At 39.7% G+C, this 23,121-nt stretch overlaps 1 protein-coding gene across 10 annotated transcripts in view; it reads right to left on the bottom strand.

Moving 5' to 3' along the window:
* LOC124170770 (myeloid leukemia factor-like) overlaps positions 1 to 23,121 on the bottom strand; it is a 130,893-nt gene that overhangs the window by 70,532 nt on the left and 37,240 nt on the right. The gene's annotated exons all lie outside the window — the stretch shown is intronic.

Here is a 23,121-nt window from a genome sequence, read left to right as displayed (position 1 = left end):
TGAGGTTAAGGAGGCATTCTTCAGAAACCCATATGTGCTATATTTAAACCTATTGATATTTGTACTGCTTCTTATTTGGGCTGGGAGAGAGTTCCATATTCGTGAGGCGGTTACTATGAATGATTTGTTCATATGAGGCATGTGATGTTTTGGAATATGGAGGTCAGATTACTGGTAGGTATATTATGAACTTCAGATTTTCTAACGAATTTCTCGTACAAGTATGGCGGGTAACTGGTTGTTAAGACACTAAAGGCTAGAGTTATTATCAGAAGGGTGCGACGCTCTTTACACTTAAGCCAGTTAAGGCGGTTGTAAGAGTTACTAATATGGTCCCATTTTTTTAAATCGTAAATAAATCTAACAGCTGAATTCATGGCCACTTGGAGTCTATTATTGTTTTCGTCGTCTAGATTAGTGAATAAGGCTGCACAATAATCCAGGTGAGGGAGGACTAATGTTTTTACTAAATAAATTCGTATGTCGGGTGTAAGTATTTCTCTGGCTCAGAAAAGTTGATGCAGTGACCCCAAAAATTTACGCCTCACGTAATGGGTTTGAGGCTTCCAGCTAAGGGTTCGATCAAAGATAACTCCGAGGTTTTTTACCGTTTCCTCGTAAGGTACATTGTGGCTACCGATTCTAATTTTTGACAGATTTTCATGGTCCAATTAGGAGAAAAAGTAGTTGCTCCCGATAATTATTGCTTTTGTTTTCTTGTCATGAAGAACCAAATGATTGGCCAGCGCCCAACTGTTAATTCTCTCGATATCTTCATTGATAAGTGCGATTGACGTTATAATATTGGACAGCGACGAATGACGATAAATTTGGAAATCGTCAGCGTATACAGGCATCCCCCGAGTTACGTATGTCTCGACTTACGTAAATCCGTACTTACGTAAGCGATAACCGTATTTCAAATGATTACGTTAATTTTCGAATGCGAGCGCGAAGAAGTAGATATTCGCTCGTACAACCTATGGTAGAAAAAATATCGAATAGTTATAGAGTTTTTTACGTGCTAAAAATAACAAAGTGACCCATTTTTGTCATTCCTCAAAGGAATTTTCATTAATTTCTGTAGAAAAATCGCTTATAAATCCCAAGTCAATAATCAACGTGAAAATTTGCAGTTCTAGCGATGGATGTGGTGGCGTATGTGGTTGCGCTCATTCCTGTACGATACAACTTGTTATACAGCAATCTCTGAAGCGCCAACGCAAAGGTTCGACTTACGTAAATTTCGACTTACGCATAGTCTGCCGGAACGCATCTCTTACGTAACTCGGGGGATGCCTGTAGATGGTAGTCACAATGCATGAGGACATCAGGGAGGTCGTTTATAAATAGAGAAAAAAGAAGTGGGCTAAGAACTGAGCCTTGAACCATCCCCACGGTATTAGGGATCCAGTTTGACCTTAGGTTGCTACTGACCACCACTGCTTGAGTGCGACCGCTGAGATAAGATCTGAACCAGTCAAGAGCACTCTTTGAGAAATTTAGGGTCCTCAGCTTGCAGAGGAGCAATTCATGGCAAACGGAGTCAAAAATCTTGGTGAAATTGAATAATACTAAGATCGTCACCTGGCGTTTGTCCATTACCTCACGAATGTCCTCGGTAATTTTTAAGAGTGCAGTTTGGGTCCTATGTCAACCACGGAATCCAGACTGCAAGGGGTTTAGTAAGTTAGCAGTGGATATATATGAGCTTAATTGCTGAAATACAATCCGCTCAAATATCAAGCAATTGGGTGTATAAGGGAGTGCTTCCAGATCACAGGATAGTGTGCCGTTTGAAGTGAGGAGTCTATTATATTTAAGAGCGAGGGCAAAATGACAGGTAGAGCCTTCTTAATGCAAGAAATGGGAATGTTATCATGTCCTTTGGCATTGGAAGTGATTTTTTTGCACGCGCTAAAAACTGAGTGTTGTTGAAAGTGTGTTGGAGGCCGCAGTCTCTCTCCAACTTTCGTGTACTGAACATCACTCTCCAGCTTGCAGTGTTGCCAAACTTAATACAGTAAAACCTCTATGTAGTGAACCTCTTTACATCATAAACCTCCATACTTCATACCACCCTAACGGTCCCATCAGATTTACATGTAAATTTATAGGCAAACCTCTTTGTAGTGAACCTCTTTATCACATAAAACCTCCACTTATCACACCAAGGAGATACCCCAAAGACAGCCTAACTACCTCTGCAAATCGTACCGAAACTACTCGAGACCATTAATGCAGCTGCGATTACGTACATGGAAGTAAATTTTCAGCGATAAATGTTAAACCCTTATTTTTTCTTATAAAATTTTATATGCTGTAATTTTTAACGTTAATCATTAGTTGTGGCCATTTTGTTCCATATGAGAGCATACCTAACAGTAAATAAGAAAAAAGATATCTTGTATGATGTTAGGCACAATGTGGTGGAAGTTCGTAATATTATTAAAATGAGACATTGCAATATTTCCACTTATAGTGGAACTATAAGTGGAAATATTGCAATGTCACATTTTAATAATAAGAAAAAAGATTTCCAACTATCCTAATCATTTTAAGTGACTGTTGAATCAAAAGAGATCACATCGTTTTCTCTCGAATCATGGTAAAAATCACATCATAGCGTTCGCTTTCTGCAATTATTAAATTATAAATGTATGTTCACTAATGCATGCATGTTTGTTTTAACACACAAATATAATGATTTAAAAGACAGTAGTGCCTATCACTGAAACCTCTCTATAGTGAACCTCCATACATCAAAATGCCCAAATTTTGGTCCCCTCCATTATGATGTAAAGAGGTTTTACTGTATATGGAGACTGCACTGGTACTGCCTCGCGTACAGTTATTTCCATAGACTGGCAATGCTGGTCGTACTTATGGAGGGAAACAGTGAGGTGGAGGGCACTTCTGATTGGCAACTAGCTCACCATTGCCCGACCGCCAAAAGTTCGGAGAAAGGGTATAGTGATGGAAAAAGGGATGGAGAGACCATCCCTCGAGTGAAATGATCTCATCAAATTCATTCTTTCAAGGGTTCAATTTCAAAGTCATTCTTTCTGCCATCGTTGCATCTGTAGCTACAGAGGGATGGAAAAAATTATCATATGATTCAGGCTTAACCTTTTCCCGATGAAAATATGCATCTGGACCTCTATTTTTTGACCTGGGAGACAAGCTGCAAATTTTCATTGGAGATTTTCCTACGCAGGTGAACGAATGCCAAACATATGTTCGTTTCCTTGCTCTACCCTTTTATGACAGTCATGGGTGTGCGATGCCTTTGTTTCGGGACCCAACAATGAGGGGCTTGGGCTTTACCCTTGAAATCCAGGAGCAGGTACCTGGACCCCTCATCTTATATTACCCCTCCTAGCGGTAAGGGACATACAATTGTTTATCCAGTCATTTTGTGAAATAAATATTTGGTCCTTTCTCAAAAATAAAAACTAAGAACTGAATTACAGGCATCCCCCAAGTTACGTAAGAGATGCATTCCGGCAGACTCTGCCTAAGTCGAAATTTACCTAAGTCGAACCTTTGTGTTAGTGCTTCAGAGATTGCGATCGGCACGGTGAAATTCTCAGCGGAGAAATGCGCGGTAAATTCTCGGTGAAGTTTCATTCAATTCACTGCGATATTCATGAAATCTACCGCGTATTCTTACGTTATTAGATACTAAATCGATAAACCTTAATATAGTCTGAGAGTTGCATCTCGAGCATTGCCAATCAAAATGCGTAATATTATTCCCAGAGTTGACCGATCGCGTGGATTCGGGAAAGTACGGTATCTCAACGCTACATTACTAAACTGAATACTTAAATTGATTCATTATGTTATACTGCGATATAAGGGCCCAAAGAATGCATCGTCTACCTACCTATAATCATTATATCTTCTGCCTTTTATATATTACGTTGATCGATGAATCTGGTGGTTTCACTGTCACAGTTAATACAGGCATCCCCCGAGTTACGTATGTCTCGACTTACGTAAATCCGTACTTACGTAAGCGATAACCGTATTTCAAATGATTACGTTAATTTTCGAATGCGAGCGCGAAGAAGTAGATATTCGCTCGTACAACCTATGGTAGAAAAAATATCGAATAGTTATAGTTTTTTACGTGCTAAAAATAACAAAGTGACCCATTTTTGTCATTCCTCGAAGGAATTTTCATTAATTTCTGTAGAAAAATCGCTTATAAATCCCAAGTCAATAATCAACGTGAAAATTTGCAGTTCTAGCGATGGATGTGGTGGCGTATGTGGTTGCGCTCATTCCTGTACGATACAATTTGTTATACAGCAATCTCTGAAGCGCCAACGCAAAGGTTCGACTTACGTAAATTTCGACTTACGCATAGTCTGCCGGAACGCATCTCTTACGTAACTCGGGGGATGCCTGTACACCTAGGAGGGGTGTCAAGGATTACAAGAAAATTACACACAACAAAAAACCAGTAAATCACTATATTCTCATATACATTCACACACACATACACTCAATCTTTCATGCACGCAGACATATTTTCACTCTCTCATATCTCAATAAAATGACGTGAAAATATCATCATTTGAATATTTACATCGCTGGATACATTGCATTGTATTTCCAATGCACGAAGCTAATTAAAAGTGAGCTTTTATTCAGCCAACTCAGTCATTAACGTGCAACAAAGTTAGTGGTGAAAAGCTTTCAATAATGCAGTATTAATTTACATTTGCACACAATATGAGAGAACAAGAAAATGCAGCTTAGTAAAATCTTTGCAAAATACAACACGCTAACCCAGCCGCCAGAAACATGTAAACAAGTACGCAATTAATATTGTGTGTCAACTTTTTCTTCACTATTTTGCAGCGTTCATTGCCAACACTCAAAATTTCAATGCCTGATCGAGACTTTAGCAGCTTAAGCTCCATAAAGTGAGACCCTCGGGACAACTTTGGAATGAAGTTTAGCTAAAGTCTCACTTTACCGTAATGAGAGACTTTGTAAAGTGAGCAATTTCATTGTCGTCTATAAATCGCACCCTAAGTCATTCTCCGTTGCACAACCAACTGCTGCCTTATCATGGGCCAAGTTTTATTACGTGGGTACTGAACAATTCTTTTCCGCAATAAAGATTTCAGCTCGAACTTCATTTTCTTTTAAATCCACTGATGGAAATGGCCAAACTTAAGGATACAATTTTTAAGTAATTGAAAGTTGGAGTTCGGGTCTGTATGCTGTGCAGCAAGCTGTACAGGAGTGAGCGCAACCACTTCCATCGCTAGGACTGCAAATTTTCACGTTGATTGGTGACCTGGGATTTATAAGCGATTTTTCTAGAGAAATTGATGAAAATTCCTTCGAGGAATGATAAAAATGGGTCACTTTGTTTTTGTTTTTCACGTAAAAAACTCGTTAACTATTCGATATTTTTTCCGCCATTGGGTATACAAGCGAATATCTACTCCTTGCGCTCACATTCGAAAGTTAACGTAAACACTTGAAATACGGTTATCACCCACGTAAGTACGGATTTACGTAAGTCGAGACATACGTAATTTGGGGGATGCATGTAATAATAAAACTATGTAAGCGCTAAGCTTAACAGGAAGGGCCAGGTTCGTAGAAGGTAGAGTGAGATGACAAGTCAGACGTCTGGTTCCACACCATTAATTCACAGAGCACACAGGTACATTCTCCCCCTCCGACATACAGCGCAAGACTCCCCTCACATTTTCCCTCCAAGAGGCTGCCTCCCGTGTCGCATCCGTCTCATGACCCTCTTGACGTCTTCCTATTGGCCGGAAATGGCAGCATGATTATGCATTTGCATGAGGTTAGTCGATTTTCCCCAGAGTGTCCAGATATCGAGATTCGAGTTATCAGGGTTCTAATGTTGATCCATGACTCTTCTGAAATGCTTAAATAACTTAAAACTCTCTATTTATAAAATTTCCCGGGGCAAGGTACTCTTGGGTGGGTTCACAAGTCGAACGAGGCTGCTCCAAAAGATAACTCCTGACTAATTACAACCAAGTAGGGTCTCAAGAGTGCCAATACTCTTCATATAGAAAAACTAAAGAATTGACAGTTGCAAAGGAGTAATAATTTCATATTCTTTTCTCTATGAGATAATTAAATGAAATTTTGGCTAACCAATGTTCCATCACAAGAAGTAAATTGAAAAATAGCTTTAATGATATTCTTTGCCCTTGCAGATAAATCAACATTTTCCGCTTGCAATTTATACACAGCCATCAGCTCCTACTGCGTTCCAAATTGAACTGTTTCAACTTCACTAACATGTTGAATCAAGACCTCAATCGATTCTCACCCTCTTCCAACTGCTTCTCAATCTCTGTCTACACGTAGTAGTCGCACGTAATAGTTGAGTGCTATAGCAGTCCACTTCGACGTGTAAACACAGCTTATGGCTTCGCAGTGAAATCTTGGAGAGGGAAAGAAATTATTTTCGACTTCGCGGAGTAGGAGTGTGGAAACTTCACGTGGTGTGTCACAGAATGAAATCTTGTGCCTATTAAGTGTGACTGGAAAGATTGTCTCCTATCAAAACTTTTGGCCCCTGCCTGTTTTTTTGGAAAATGGCATGCATGTTGGAGTGAACCAGTCTTCAAAGGATGCAATGTCAAACCATCCGCTGCTATTTTGGTTAAATCTTGCTCCCTCAATGCCACCTTCTACCCACGTGGAATGTAAGTGTACAGCTTTGTACACTGTGTACAGTGGAAGCAATTCTCCGCTTGCTGATGCTGCGATCATCACAGAAACACTTGTTTTGCCAGTGTCCTTGATGACTGATGCGTGTTTCTCTCCCCTCCTAACAATCACACGAGATTTTCCAGGATAGTCACTAACATTCGTTTCGTCGTAATTGGCGATATTTTCTGGAGGAACACCATCCAAAACCACTTCCAAATTTTTAAAATATTTTAGAAGCACTTGTCTAGTCACTGATGCATGCACCCTTTTTATGTTTTCACCAAGTCGCACTGCAAGTTCTCTCTGTCTCGCCATGAAACCTCGCACCCATTCCATTACGGGGCAGTTATCTTTAAACATTTTTCATGCTGTCCCATCCTATTTAAATACTCCTTAACCACTAACTGGAGGTCAATGGGACGTAAAGGAATTCCCCACTCTGTGCATTTCAGAATCCCTTCGGTTAGCCAGTCCTCTTCTTTGATTAATAGCACCATTTGTCCCTCAGAATTTTTGAGGTGATTTCCCTTGAGTCTATCGTGGACTGTTGACTTTGGACTCCAAATTCTTTGCACGTAGAGCGTAGTGTCATGCGTCCACATTTTACGGCCTCAATAGCCTTTTCAAGTTGCAGCTCATCATGCACGTGCAAGTGCCAGCCTCCAACCACCCTTACGTAGTTTCTCACCATTTCACCCGATAGCTGCATGAAATCGAATGATGCATTTTGGTAAATACAATTTTCATGGTATTTAAATGAAATTTTTTGTGTGTTATGTGAAGCTATGCAGCTTAAAAAGGTAATTAATCTCATGAAAATCAGAAGCACTTACCAAAGAGCAAAGTAGTTTCTTTTCGGCGATATGAAGTTCCACCAAACTGTTGCGCTGCAAACTAATCGGTTTGAATAAGGTGAGGAGCAACAGATGCGCTGCTTTTATGTGCAATGTGCTATATTGTATCATTCTTAATCTGGAAGACATGATTTCACTGTATGACAATGTGACTTCAGGAAGAAAAATCAATGTGCGATTGTCCAAACTCACCCCAACCTACGGTAATACTTAAAAGGTTCGTGAAAATGGTTTTATTTTTTGCTTTAATTCGTTTTAAAACCATGTGATATCTGTGTTATAGAAAATCTTGGCGGTGTTATTATAATGCTACAATTTTCCCACGTTTATAGGCATTTTATTGTTTTATGGTACACGTTTCATGAATACTTCTACAGTAGACTCTCGTTATTACGAAGTTCACGGGGCCGAAAAATTGGAGGTTCGTAATAACGAAGTTCGTAAGAACGTTTCTTTTAAGAATCGTCGAAAGAAATAGTGTATTATGAACGCTATTAAATTACGCGGAAATATATAAAAACAAGAAAATTCGTTTCAGTTTTTCAACAGAAGACTGCGCCATGACGCAATCGATGGTTGATATCTTCCCGAACACATTAACTCCGATGTTCAAACCAGATGCGTCCCAAGACCTTGTTCCAAGGTTGATAAAATTACAGTCCGGCCACCGAGAGTTGTCCAGTAACAGACAATGGGCTGGGTAGGGGGTATGGGAGCCAGGTAAGAAAGGGAAACGCTCGCTCAGTGTTCCATGAAGAAAATACCCGGAAGGGACGACGAGCGTGAAGGACCTAGAGGGATAATTACTTGTTCTATTGTTTCGAAGAATGGGCTTATTTTGGTTGGTCAGGCTTATTTCGGTGCTCGAATGTGCATTTGACAACGTTGTATGATTAGACGAGGGTGTGAGGTGCGTTTGGGGGACAGCAATTGGCTTTAAACCGTGCTGACGCAGGATTATCCACCCCTCCTATTGTGCCGTAATCGGACACCCCTCGCCAGCCGGGCTGCATGTAAGTTATCAAGGAGTACGGTTATCCTGCGGGATGCAACACTGTATTACACGTATGCGCTAACTCACGATTGTGGCGACCTGATCCATCGGGGCCTGCGATGCATCCGGAGCCGAAAAAATGTCTCCCCGCGGTAACGAAGAACGGGCGAAACGTTGAACAGTTCCTAAATTCACACCAGATTCAATGATACCTTATTCAGATGGTGATTACAGTGAGAGTTTCACAGCGCCAAACCGCGTAGTATCGGCCAAATCCAAAGGCGCCAAATTTGAAATTTGAAAGTTTTGAATGCTCGTATCTCTGAAAATTCGTACATCGAATGTGCATAGGAAGAGGATTGACTGTACATCCAATTTACTAACGGTTATGAGTGGGTCACCACGACTTCACAGTAATGAAGGCTGTTATATGATGTAACGCGTAAACTGAATAAAGAACCATAATTGACGCTCTTAGGCACAGTGCACGAGAATAACTTTAACGTGGCGCGATTATTAAAACTTTGAATTGCATTGAATATCCACCTAAATGCCGTGATTTGTGCGTCTAACTTCGTAATAAAGTTCATATTGTAACCGCCGGGACCGGGACTTAGATTCGTAATTTCGTAAAAACGAAAAATTCGTAATAACGTTTCTTTTCCTATGGCTTGGATAGGCCTTTTCGACGGGACCAACGATTTGCTTCGTAATAACGAGAACTTCGTAACAACGTTGTTCGTATTAACGAGAGTCTACTGTATATACAAATTATTTGGTTCTAGAAATACCGGTTTAGACCATTGGCAATGGTCAATTTTATCCTCATTTGAAAAAGGCCAGATTGGCGCCCATGCGATGCCACTCCACGTGACATCACAGGGACCTAGTTTCTACACGAGAGGATAGGAGTTTTACATCGTCTGAGGTTACCATTGCATGCATGAGGCACAGAGCTCAGCGAAACATGTCTTAATAATCACTTATTAAAACTGGCTAAGGTAGGAAAGTTTTCTTCGTTTGATAAGGTATTAATAATCCTTATTTAAGCCACGCGCTACCAGCTAGCATCCTGCGTCGTATTAGCGCTCAGAGCCTCGCCCCAAGGTCACCTCACTCGCGGCAGCGGGAAGCAGAACGACGTCACGCGGAGTTTTTCCCGGCATTCATACTAACCCGTCGCGTTTTCGTGCGCTTGAAAATTTTCACTTTTAATTTAAACGCGAAAAATAGATATCGTCTTATAAAAATCTAAAAGTGTTAAATACGTACTCCAGGAGTATTACTATTTCGATTTAGGCAATAAAAAAATAATAGGAGAGCACCCAATTTGAGCATTACGCCAAAATGCTAAGCCTCCGTCGTATTTCTTCGTCTTTCCAGCATTTATTTTCCTGCATAAAATGCTTAAATAAAGTCAGAAATATATTGTGTTTCGTCTTATTCTTTCTTAAACTATGCGCATTTTACTAATATTTCAATCCAATAAAAGTGTAAAATCAATTGCCGAAAGTCATTGTTAGACAACTTTTGGGCTAGTACATGACTCATGCAGCAGTTAACCTCCAGAAATGGGGAACTTCGAAGCAGGTAAGCAGAAAAACGCCAGTGGGTGAGTAGAGGGGGAGGCGTGAGACACGTTTTTATTGTTCTCGTGTAACTTGATATTTTATTTGAAGCTAAGGTCTTCGTAATACGATCCCTGTGCGAGCTGGGATGTTTTGTTTGATTTCGGAGAAGAGGAAATCGTCCGAGTGGGTGAGGCAAATGCTGAATGGAGGGGGATAGCAAATCGTGGGAAATGCGCCAATATCACTATCCCATGGCACTGAGTTTCTCCCTATGATGCTTTCATCTCCTGGGGAATATTCAAAAGTGCCTGTAGTTATTAGCCACAAAGTGCACATGGTAAACACCTCGTCTTATTTTTATCAAAAGATGGATGCGGGAAAATGGTCAGTGGGGGAGAAAGAGCGAAGGGTGAAACACGATTCTATTATTTTCCGGTAATTAGATATTTTTCGAAGCTAAGGTCTTCGTTATACGATCCCTGCACGAGCTGGGACCTTTTGTTTGATTTCGGAGAAGGGGAAATCGTGAGATTGGGTGGGGTGAATGCTGAATGGAGGGGATAGCGGATCGTGGGAAATGCGCCAATGTTGCTATCCCACGGCACTGAGGTTCTCCTGATGGGGGACACCTGGGATTTTCGGATTTTTTTCACCCGGATCAATTTAGGTTCCCCACGTCAAACTCTTTTCACCGCTCTAACCCGCGAATTTGATGTAGTTCGTCAGCTTGCCTAAAACAGCGCTGCATGCACTAAACGACTAGAGCTCTCCCCATTTTTCCGAGTCAACTACCAAGGACGTGCGAGCGACAGTGTATGACGCAAAATTCAATGTATTCGAGGTATTCGAGACGGTACCTTTGGCATAACTATTCGAGATCTCGAATATCGAATACTTTCTAGTATTCGAGGTATTCGAGTATTCGCGGATACTATTCGCACATCTCTAGCATTTAGAGTAATTCCTGATGCTCAAAATATCTCCTCGCCATTGCTGCCTAGCAGATTACGTCTAGCGAATATTTGTCCCGTAAAATTTCAGAGACTATAAAATGAGGAAGTGGAGATGGGCTTTCAGAGAATTGTATTACGATTGCCGGAGTAGGTTCAAAGAAGGAATGGAAAGGTGGGTTAGAGGGAGATTTTTTATTTTTATTTTTTTATTTTATTTTCAAACCACCGGATACAGCTCTTATTGGGCATTTTACACCGGGGTGGCCAACAAATGTAACAAGTAAACGTACACAATCGACCATGCCCTGGACCGGGGAAACCTACGCAGGCGGGACTCGAACCCGCGACCACTTGTTTGGCAGGCGAGAACGTTACCCCGCCGCCACCGAGGCCGGCAAAATATAGCGGGTAAAAGGAAGGCACAATTCCTAAGGATATCGAATGCGCCAGCATTCTAGAGAGGAGTACGAAATACATTCGAGCTACGTTCGAGGCAGGCAAATTCACCGTCACGACCTTGGTGGCTAAAAAAAGACCGTATTTGAATTTCCCTCGTCTAATTCCAAGGATTATATACCATTAGACAAGGAATCCATTCTCCTGCGAAGCGAAGGTGGCGGCACAAACTCTGTTGGGATACTTTTTCCCCCCATAGTACATTAGATGAACCAGCGTAAAATAAATCCATACATTTTCTAGCGTAAATAATAAATAACCACCATGCAATAAACATAAATTATGGGTGGCACTCGTTGATGTATCACTAGAGGTCCGTGAAAGTGGTTTTATTTTTTGTTAAAATTCGTTTTAAAACCATGTGATTTCAGTGTTATAGAAAATCTTGGCAGTGTAATTATAATGCTACATTTTTCCCAGGTTTATAGGCGTTTTATTATTTTATGGTACACGTTTCATGAATACTTATGCTTTTATTAAACATTTTACATAATATTTAACACAACTTCGATTGCACAAAATTTCTGATAAAACTACATGAAAGATATGGTAGTATAGTATGTAGTCTTGGCGAATACGATCGGCAAACGGCAAATCCCCACAACCTTATATGTGTATACTTCGAGAGCCATTCCAGAATTTTTGCATTGTCAAGTTTCTCTACAATAAATAAAGCATTTAAAAATGCTTCTGTAGTAGCAACAACAAGCTCCTCCATTGCTTTCCTTGACTGAGTGACTGTGTGTTCAAATGATAGCTGTCGTTTTGCGGGTTCACTTTCTTTCGTACGTTTATGTGTATCACTACTGATGTGCTTTAACAAAGTGTCACATCTTTCGAATTGAAATCTTTTATCGCAAACTTTGCACAGTAATACTGTCTTTCACCTTAAATCCTTCTGAGTTGAAATCACTTGCCCTGGTATGATCGGTATCACTAGCTTTGGGCATAATTCCTTCGTTCAATATTTAAAGCAGGAACCACGATAAAAAAAAGTCCAACCGCAAAACAAAACCACTCAAGATAGTGTTTTCAAACTGAGTGCTGGGTAGCTATGGTATAACCATAGTACTGTATAACTTACAAAGTGGCCAAAATGTTTCATGTCGTGGGTTCCCTTTCGATACCCCTCACCCAGGTGTTGAGGGAAGGTAGGACAGCAGCTAGATACAACAAAATTGCTTAGCTTTGATTACAGCTGTTGCCAATCGGTCAGGAAAGGTAGATAAAGAAGTGCACATAACAAATCATAATCGGCTTCAAAGAAACTTGAAAAATTATTTCACATTTATCGATCCTGAAACATCTAGAATGAGACGCTTTCTCACCTGAAGAATTAGATTTTAGATTTAGCCAATGTCGAAATGATTTTTTTTCATTCTAGCTCTGTGGAGGGCCAATATCCGACGATCCATCCACTAATGAGGAGAACCCCCTCTCCTCCTACCCTTTCTGTTCCTTCCTTCCCTTCCCCCAACTGCTAGCTCTTTGTGCTTTCAAATAACCATACGTGTCTATGGATGTCTTAAAGCAAATTGAATTGCGCTGTTGACGGCTGCCGTGGTCACCCTGACGCCCATTTCAATCCGGCCCGGTGGTGCCCCGTCTACGGCGTGAAATTCAGGCAGTGCTACATTGAGGCCGCTTTCTGACCAAACGACTTTTCGGCGGCCGCCGTTCACGTCATGACGCCGTGAAATTCAGCCCGCCTTCAGACGAGACGACTCTCTGCCACACTATGGCCCATACCGTGAACGGCAGCCCAGACCCAGCCAGCGGCCGTGTTTAAGTCAAAGAAATTGTTACATTAGACCCACACTCAAGGTTTTCTTGCAACAAGTTATCCAATGACGCTGTCTAATGCGTGGCGGTGAGTCACCAGAATTACTGCTCGGCATTGACGCGTACTGGGTGCGTGAGCTTATATTTCCGCTCTTTTGCGTTATACGTTTCTTTGGATGTCTTTAACCCATTTATGCCGAAGGTTTGAAAAATGCGAATTTTACCCTGATTTTTACATAATGTCGATAAAAATACGTATGAAAACAATATCCAAAAGAATAAACAATGTATCTCTTGCCAATTATTAATTACGAGGTGTTCCAAAAATGGAACACTAGGCAAATCCACTACTATGACGTACTCATTGATAGCATGAAAAAAATTTGATTCAGACTTTTATTAACTCACTATTAAGAATGATATCCAGGTTAACGCTTAACATGGAAGGATACATTGCAGTTTTTACATTTGGCTTTGGACACAGCGAGTTTGCTTTCCCTGCGTTACATTCTGATGATTCATGAGGTCATGACGTGAGTCAAGTTTACGATTCATAGATTTCATGATTTCACGGTCTCCCTTTCCCACCAGGCTCAACAGAATTACCGTATGTCTCTATATATTGACAGGTCAAACGGCGACGAAATTCAATAAGATCCATTGGCTTCACATCGTCTTTATGCAATTACCAAGCATTTTGTAAAGCCAGCTGAAAGCAGAATACCGGAGGGCTCGTGTACTACCATTTCTTTCCACGGTTTGATGCTTGAAACTTGTCAATATTTTCATCAGCTCGGCGCACTCCTCCCATATACTGATTATAGACCTTGATTGAATTTGGCTGAGTAACTTGTATCTTTTTTTCTGCTTTTGAGAATAACGACTGACTGTTACAAAGGATTGACACCGGCACCAGAAGATGCAACAGTCACAACACTTTTATCATTTCATCTACAAACAATATTGTCTTTCCCATCAATCAGGTAATCGAATGTGCCCCATTATTTTTTATTTAGGGTAGCATCAGATAGTAAAGGTTTGTCTACGCGATCTTTTCTCGCTATGCCAGTTGCTTGATGGACCATTGAATGAAGTTTATCAAGGAGTGCAATGTTTGTAAACAAGTTGTCGAACACAAATTGGTATTTACCGGGATGCTGCGTTGTGAGTACCTCAGTGAATTGCAAAACACTTGAAGCACTTACACCATATTATTGGTATTGAGTGTTCGGTTTTTTCCTTGATAAGGCTGAAATCAGCAAATGTAGCCTAGACGCACCAGAATTTATACCCAAACCGAATAGGCTTACCCCGAATGAACTGTTTGCACCCATCTCAACCGAAATAGGGAATCATGGCCTCATCAAATCTGATGAAGTATATATCATTTGGCACAAATTTCATACATCTGTCATACAGACGCTCAGTTAGAGGCCGCAACTTGGAAAACTTGTCCATGTGGTTCAAGATAGAGTAGTCAGCAAAAAGTAAATTTGAAAATATTGTTTCAAATCGGTCACGTCTCATTGCACCACTAACTAGAGAATTACACGAATCTGGTATTTGCTACCAAAGCATACTTCGTCTTGGAACAGAGACGTAACCACTCAGGAAAATTACTCCCAAAAAACACCGACAGCCAGTTCAAGGTTCACTTCAATGTCCAGAAAGAGTTCTAAATATTCTGCAGGGGTTTTCATTTTCATGATTTGTTCTTCTGAAACTACCTTCTACTGGCTGGGCAGTCAGATAGGCTTTCTTTCATTTGCGCATAACTTTGGTTACGTCTTTTCTTTGGGGTTTTAAGAGGTTGAGGCGAAGCGGAAGCCAATGCTCCGCCATTTTCAATAGTATCACCATCCGGTTACAGAAAAAGGTAAAACTTCTCGTCAGAAGAACCATGAATGTGATGATCAGAAGCGCGCAGCAATGAACCGGGAAGATAATTAATTGTTACACGCCTAATTACTTACTTGATTTAAAATTAAAGTGAATCTTTCAGTGCCCATGAATGCATGCATAATAGTAGTGGATTTGCCTAGTGTTCCAAAAATGGAACACTGTTAAATAAAAGCTTATAACTAAAACAAAATACGCTGATTCAATAATTTCTAAAGTAAACACTGTAGGTTAACTATTACTGAACATGCAGGAAAAAATTGACAACATTTGCACGTAATGGCAAATAGTTATTAATATAACATTAGAGATGGTCACAGAAAAACTGCCTTGAAAAAAAAACCGATATTCCTCAACACACTGGCTGCGATGGGTTGGCAAAACTGACTAAATCTTTCTTCCCCATAATGCAATATATCTTTATAAAGAGGTACAGAAAGAAAAACCGTGGCATATTTGTATATAATGAGTCGTAGTCATTAAATTAGAAAGTCACAGCAGGTGTTCCAAAAATGGAACACTAGGCATAAATGGGTTAAACGAATGGAATCCCTTAGTGGACGGCAGCCGTGGTCACCACGGCGCCCATTTCAATCCGGCCCGGCGGTGCGCCGTCTACGGCATGAAATACAGGCAGTACTACATTGAGGCCGCTTTCTGACGAAACAACTTTTCGCCTGCCGCCATTCACGTCTCGACGCGACGGTGTGAAATTCAGGCCGCTTTCAGACGAGACGACTCTCTGCCATGCTGTGGGCCGTGCCGTGAACGGCGGCCCAGTTCTGGCCAGCGGCCGTGTTTAAGTCAACGATATTGTTGCATTGGACCCACACTCAAGGTTTTCCTGCAACAAGTTATTCAATAATGCTGTCAAATGCGTCGCGGTGAGTCACCAGGATTTGCTCGGCATTGTCACGTACTGGGCCCGTGAGCTTGTATTTCCACTCTTCCGCAGCCGCGTTTAATTTCTTTCCGCACATTTTTAATTCATAATATCTAATTCTTCAGGTGAGAAAGTGCCCCATTCTAAATATTTCAGGATTGATACATGGGAATCGAAGAGAGAGGCTGTGATAAATTTAACGGCAAATTCTGGCGGAGAAATCACAACAGTGTGCAATATTATGCGGATTTGTAATGCTGCGAGCCAATTGACCTTGGAATCGTAATGAGATAGAGCAAATGAACGTCGGCAGCGTTAAACAATGAAGGCATAGGCTTTAATAGATTATGACTCATTAGATTTCATTTTTTTGCTAATTCACCTATAATCGCAAAAACACGAAATTTCGTTATAATTTACATATTTCACGTTATTTCGTGTTATTTTGCGATATCGCGTCTCGCGAAATTCACAGACATCTATGTATCACTAACGCAAGTTAAAACACAGTCATCTACACTACCTATAAATACATCAAGATGCAAGTACAGCAGACTTCCGATTATCCAGCTGCGGTTTATCTGGGTTGCGGATTCTCCATGTATGATTGACACTCTTGCTCAATTTTTTCTGCACACTTTATAAAAAAAGTAAAATCAGATGCACAATCATCGGAATTACTGCATTTGAATGCTAGGATACACCGGGCTAATTATTTCCATTAGAATCCCCTTCGTAAAACGGAAGCAATCACGTGCTAGCTGCATTCACGGGAGCACCGTGTTCCTGCTTTCCAAGCCTCGCACTGTGCAACTACCCTCCTTCACCACGGATACACGTCCCACAGCAGTTGCAACCCGGGCAACTTGTACGAGACACGACTATGTGGCGTGGTGCCGGACAGCGTAGTTTCAGACATCGAGCAGTGGTTTTGAAGCATTCGTGCAAACCACTTCCCTTTTTCCATGATCACGAAGCCACAAATGTGTGGTTTTAGAAACATTACCTTGCCTTACATGGAGCATTAATAATACAAGTACAACCATGCTATCGCAGCTAAAAAGATCACGAACTGGCGAAGAAAGCTCTCAATGAGTCCGGGAAGCACTATTAAGTAACAGAATAACTGCATAAATAATAATATTTTGATAATATATTGTTTTTTTTACGTAAATTATGAACATTGTGCAACTGTGGTATGGTACAAGATATTTAATTGAAAGTTTGGGTTATGCGTGTTTTCTGATTATTTGTGCCGTCCCTCCCCATTCTCCATTAGGTCGAATAATCAGGAGTGTACTGCATGTTGCTTATCAGTAAAATTTAAAGCATGCAAGTTCAATAATTTTCAAGGCATAATTGTTTCCTCAATGAAGTCCTGAAAACTACGCAATGTTGACACCACCACAAAAGCTGCTATATTTGCTGAGCACCATACCTCATCCCACCTCACCCAACCAACATCAAAGACTATCACTGACTGGCTGACAGCTTAAAGACCAAGTGCCAAGTAAGGATGGTCATACTATACAAACTTAAATACATAAATATTTATTGACATGAAAATGGTGTTATTAATGTTGTGACTACTGTGCTTACTACGCCTCTGGCAATAAGTATGAAAAAGTTATAATTGTAAGTAATTGCGAGCTTATACAGCAAACTCCGTGTTCATTATCTAAGATAATGATGGGGAGAGGCGGCATGAATAATTGGAAAACATAGGTAATTCAAATTTTCACTATAATTTTTGTAATATTAACAAATTACTCAAATCATACAACATATTACTATTTAGGCACATAGTCTGTTATTTAGATTTGCTCTCCAGACTCATTCAGAGTTTTCTTCCGCCAACCACAATATTTTTAACAGTAATTACGTGATTGAACTCGCATTCCCAAATTCTTACTAAAATAATTAATCCAGCATAGCCTTGCATTAAAATTACAATCATTGCAGTGCTACTCCATCCAATTTCATTTTTTTTAAGATCGCGGTAAACATCAAAGGAGTGTTGAAACTAGCACACCAATAATCCAATACACAGAAGATTAGCAGCCAGATAATTGGGAGTTTGCTGTAATACCAATAATCTCCTCATTTTGCTTGACCTTGCAAGAGGGGTTGAGCAGAATACCGAGGCAGCACACCAGTTTGAAATTTTTCTTAACTTCAAACATGTATACAATCTGAAGACCCCAGCGTGATGGATTGGAAGTTTTCCAAATCGAAATTAACACTTACGATTTTCCATGATTAAAAAAATTATTCCGACCTAGATTTCGATGCTGAAGTTTTCATGTCATCAGGCCCTGATGACTATGGACGACGCGGCCATCGAATCATCGGCAGAGATAGAGAACCTCACCCGGTGGGAAACCCAAAACAACTTCAACATCATCATACGTCAGGAAAACCTCACATCTTTCTAGATTTTGATGTTACTACATCATCTACAAGTATCTTGAAGATGATCTAGTAGCATCAATATCTATCGGAATAAATTTCATAATTGTGGAAAAATGAAAGTGCTTATTTCAACATTTTATAAATGTACATTGCGCACATTCATTTGTATGTAATACCCAATACTTAGAATAATCGTAAGCTAGCAAATGTCATCAAAGTCCAACCACAAGTCATTAACCTGGATCCGCCCAATGTAACAAAAATGTCACACCCTGTATCGCTCCACTGTAATGGCTCTTGCATCGCTCGGGCACGGTATATCGTTAAGTTTTATACCTTATTAGAAAGAAGAAGCTAAGTGCTTCAATTCATGGTAGGAATTGTCAAGTGAGAGTGAAGACCTATCCTTTAAGTACCCCTGGTACTTATGCGCCTTCCCTAGACACTAAAAATGGACGTTCGCTTTGTGTAAGTACTTAATTTTTTCATTAACTATATGCGCTACAGCGACAATTTTTGGTATACAACAACATAATGATGCAAAATTATAAATAATACATTAACATGTTTGGTATTGCTTTCCATTTTTGTAATATTCTCTGATAAATGGTACTGTGACATAAATGTCACATTGGGCGGATCCCTATGCAAATCTTCAAAGTTTCGAATTTTATGCTCTAGTTAGAATTTATTGCATTTCAACGTTTTTTCCTTCGCATTCCCGCCAAAAGATTTATTGTTTATCGATTAATCGATAATATGCGTTTATTAACTTTTATTCCTGTAATTACTTTTGAATTAAAATTTTTAATATTATTGGTAACGATAGCTCAGAGATATTACAATGTGTGAAGCTTCCGGAAAACGAAGACTTTGACGGAGTATAATCAATATACCTTGAGCCACCTGAAGCAGTAATTGTCACTGATGAGGACATTGCAGATGTCGAGGCTGGTGGACTTGTGGAAAACTGAACGGGAAGACAACTTCGGGCAAGAGTGGAGCTTGTTTTGCAGCTTGATAATGATTATACTAATAAATTTCAAGAGAAGTCTGGAAGAATTTCGGTACCAGTTACACGTAAGGAAAAGGATTCAAAGTCAACGAAGCTTACATCACTTCTCCAACAGAAGTTCCTTCAATTGGCGACGGGAAGATCTTTTTGTAAGGCATAGGTTATTCCCCGAAACAGATCTTCCTGAATTGAGGGAAAAATCATGTGTAGACATTTTTGAAATGGTTTTTTTCGGATGACATTTTTTTCTCGCAGCAGAATAAGATAATTATACTACGTTTATTGTTTTTTCATCTCCTAGTATCAGTATAGAGGAGATGAAAATGTTCATAGGAATTTTACTGTTACGGGGTTGTAACAAGGTCCCATCCAAGCGATGCTCCTGGGAAGATTCTGTGGATGTTTACAACTCAATGCTTGCCGTAGCCAAGCAAAGGAATAGATTCCTTGTGATTAGTAAATACCTTCACTGTGCAGACAATACGATGCCTGGCATGAAAGACAAATTGTGGGGGCCCGTAGATCACTAAATTGAAAAAACGTTTCTGGGAGATTTTTCCCATTGAGAAAACTCTCTTTTGGCAGGAGTATGATTACGTATTTTGGTATCCATCCTCGTATGCAATTCATTCGGCGGAAGACAATCAATTTTGGTGGTGGTGGTGGTGGTGGAATATTTTTCCTTGGCTTTTGGATGTAGCTGTTTACAATCTGAAGCTGTTTACAAGCGAAATCTGGTCCTTACATGTCACAATTAGAGATCAGGTGTGTAATAGTGCAAACATAACTGACCATACATCGATGCGAAGCCTAGTATAGCCGCCGTACTACTTCATTTTCAACAGAGGCAGACAGTGAAATATGTTATGATGCTAATAATCAATTAGTCCCTGTTTTACTAAATAAAAGATGGCGTCGCCGTGCTGGAGAATACTGCGCTTCCGTCAACTGCACTGCATGCGATGCATGTAATATGGACAAATGTTGCTTTACTACTTACCACTCAAAATGGTACGTATACGCCGGCATTGAACTCTAAATCAATCTATAGTTTATTTGAAACAAATTGATTCAAGATTCATTCAATTTTATACTGTATTACAGTCTTACTTGTTGAGAGAATATTTTTCAATTATGTATATTTATTCCATGTATTTTCCAAAATTGGGAAATGCATTTTCAACTGTTTTACTTATTAGCCATGTAAAAATATTATTTAAATGTACCTTCAACAAATCCATTGATTGTGTCAATTCGAGGTTCTGTAATTTCATAACACTCCTGACGAAAACTTTACATAAATTTAAAATATTTTTTCTTGATGTGTATTTGACAAGTTTATAATATAAACATTATAAATTTAAATACAGTCGGATCCGGATTTAAGGTCTTCGCATTTAACGTTTTTCCGCATTTAGCGTTTATTTTTTTGGGTCCCGATTCATTCCCTATTAGGACAACGTAAAAATTATCCGTATTTAGTGTTTCCGCATTTTGCGTTTTTCCGCATTTATGGTCGTAAAAATTTGTCCCGCTCATGATTTTTTTGCCCGATTTAACGTTTTTTCATGACGGTTCATCCAAATATTCGAATTTATGCTCATCAACAAGAACAGTCTCATGAAAGTTTACCAAGAGTCGATAGAATCTACCAGGGAACGCTTCTTCGACTGCTTTCTTCCGCGAGCGCAGCGCTGCGACCTTCAACTCGCAAGTTGGGTGATTTGTCTTCTCGTAACGTTTCGCTCCCCTTCTGATCCAAACACTAGGCACTTTTTGTATCAGATCCGATCTAATGGAGCAAAGTCATCCCTTAATAACCTCGAACTACCTTATCCTTCACTTCTTGAACTTGACTTCGATGATACGTGACGACTGATGACACGAGTTATCCTCCGAGGGCCGCTACAATAATGGTTTTCTCGTTATGTTTTCAATTGATGCCTTTGCCCCTTTCAACTCGACTCCCTACGGGCAGTCGATTATTAGCCCAATATTTTTTCAGTCAGCTACTTTCTCTGTTCAAAAGAGGAGGCCCAATATCAATTGCGCAGTTCACTGGAAGATTCTTTCTATAATCCATTCCAAGGTCAGTTTCCACGGAGGAACAGAGGAAGTGTTTCCCCTGTCATGACCGTGAGTGAGAGCATTCTTTCCCTACGGAAAAACATTATTTTACATCGTAATTTAGATATCCCGGAGCCAATTTATCGACATGCGGCTGGTTGATATCGCTGTCGATTCAAAAATATTTATCTGGTGCTAATTAATGTCAAAAGAGAATGACAATCGGAGTTTTGACGAACTATCACGGTCCATGACTCGTTATCCAAGGTCCAACCAAATTTTATTAAAAGCTGCCGAGAAACAAGGCGAGTCAGAGTCAAGGTGATCAGCGCGCCGCGTAAGCAACTTCTCCCGGCTCCATTCGACCTTCATAAGGCCGCGGATATATGACAAGGAATCTGGTGTTATCATTGAGTTGAATCACCATCGACTTGTACGCATACTAAAATAAGATTCTACTTTTTTGGATGACCTCGAAATCCAAAATGTGCGCATAGGAGGCTTTTTAAAGGCTCCTAAATCCCTTGTTTCGCCGAGGCAACAGAAAACGTTAAGTTGGCAAAATTTCAGAAAACCTCCCTTTTACTAGATATTCGGTAGTTGAGAATTCGGGATTAGCGATCTTCTGCTGTCCCTTTATTTCACTCATTCCTCATGATTTTTCGAGTACCTACCTTTTCTTATTATATTAGAAATGTTATAGTCATCTACATGTCACTTTTACAGAAAAAATTCTAAATTTCATCGAGACCACTGAAATATGCATAAAAATGGAATCAATAATGTCCAAAATAATAATAATCTGTGTGGGAATGCTTTTAAGTTGATGTTTATTAGAATTTTCTTAAAATATTTCATTAAAACAATTGTCATCCTCTCATTACTTATTTTTACTACCCATTTTTTTAGCTGATTCCTGAAAAGTATTATCCAACCTTCATAGGGCAGAGAACATTTCATTAAAGAATTTTTTGCTGCATTCAGCACATTTTAGTTACTTAAAATAATATTTTTTATTCATAAAGAGCCATTCCAATCATTACAGACCCTAAAACCTGAAAAAAAATGGCAGGTCCTCATTAAGTGTTTTTCCGCATTTAGTGTTTAAAATTTTGTCCCCCCTGAAAAACCTTAAATCAGGATTCTACTGTATTCCACATTTTTGAAATAAGATTGAAAAAATCCAGAAAATTTGTACACCTTAAAACATCTCTCTTTACATTGAAAAATTTATAAATCGCGGGCAATGGAACTCTGAAAATTATTGCTAAATTTTTAAACAATTTACTTTAAATTTAACCAAAAGCTTAAAAATAGTGTACGTCAATAATAATATGTTTTTCTAGTGTTTTTATCATTTAAATGAACTGTGCAGCTCAAATGCGAAAAATATTTGCTTTTTCTGGGGAAATATTACCTTGCACCAAAAGACAACAGATCCGCCCAATGTGACATTTATGTCACAGCCTGTATCTCGGAAACTACACAACCGATCAATGTAATATTTTCAGA

The sequence above is a fragment of the Ischnura elegans genome, chromosome X (genome assembly GCF_921293095.1).
Source record: "Ischnura elegans chromosome X, ioIscEleg1.1, whole genome shotgun sequence".
NCBI classification, from domain to species: Eukaryota; Metazoa; Arthropoda; class Insecta; order Odonata; family Coenagrionidae; genus Ischnura; species Ischnura elegans.
Note: the sequence above shows the minus strand (reverse complement) of the source record. Positions and strands in the feature narration are given on the sequence as shown.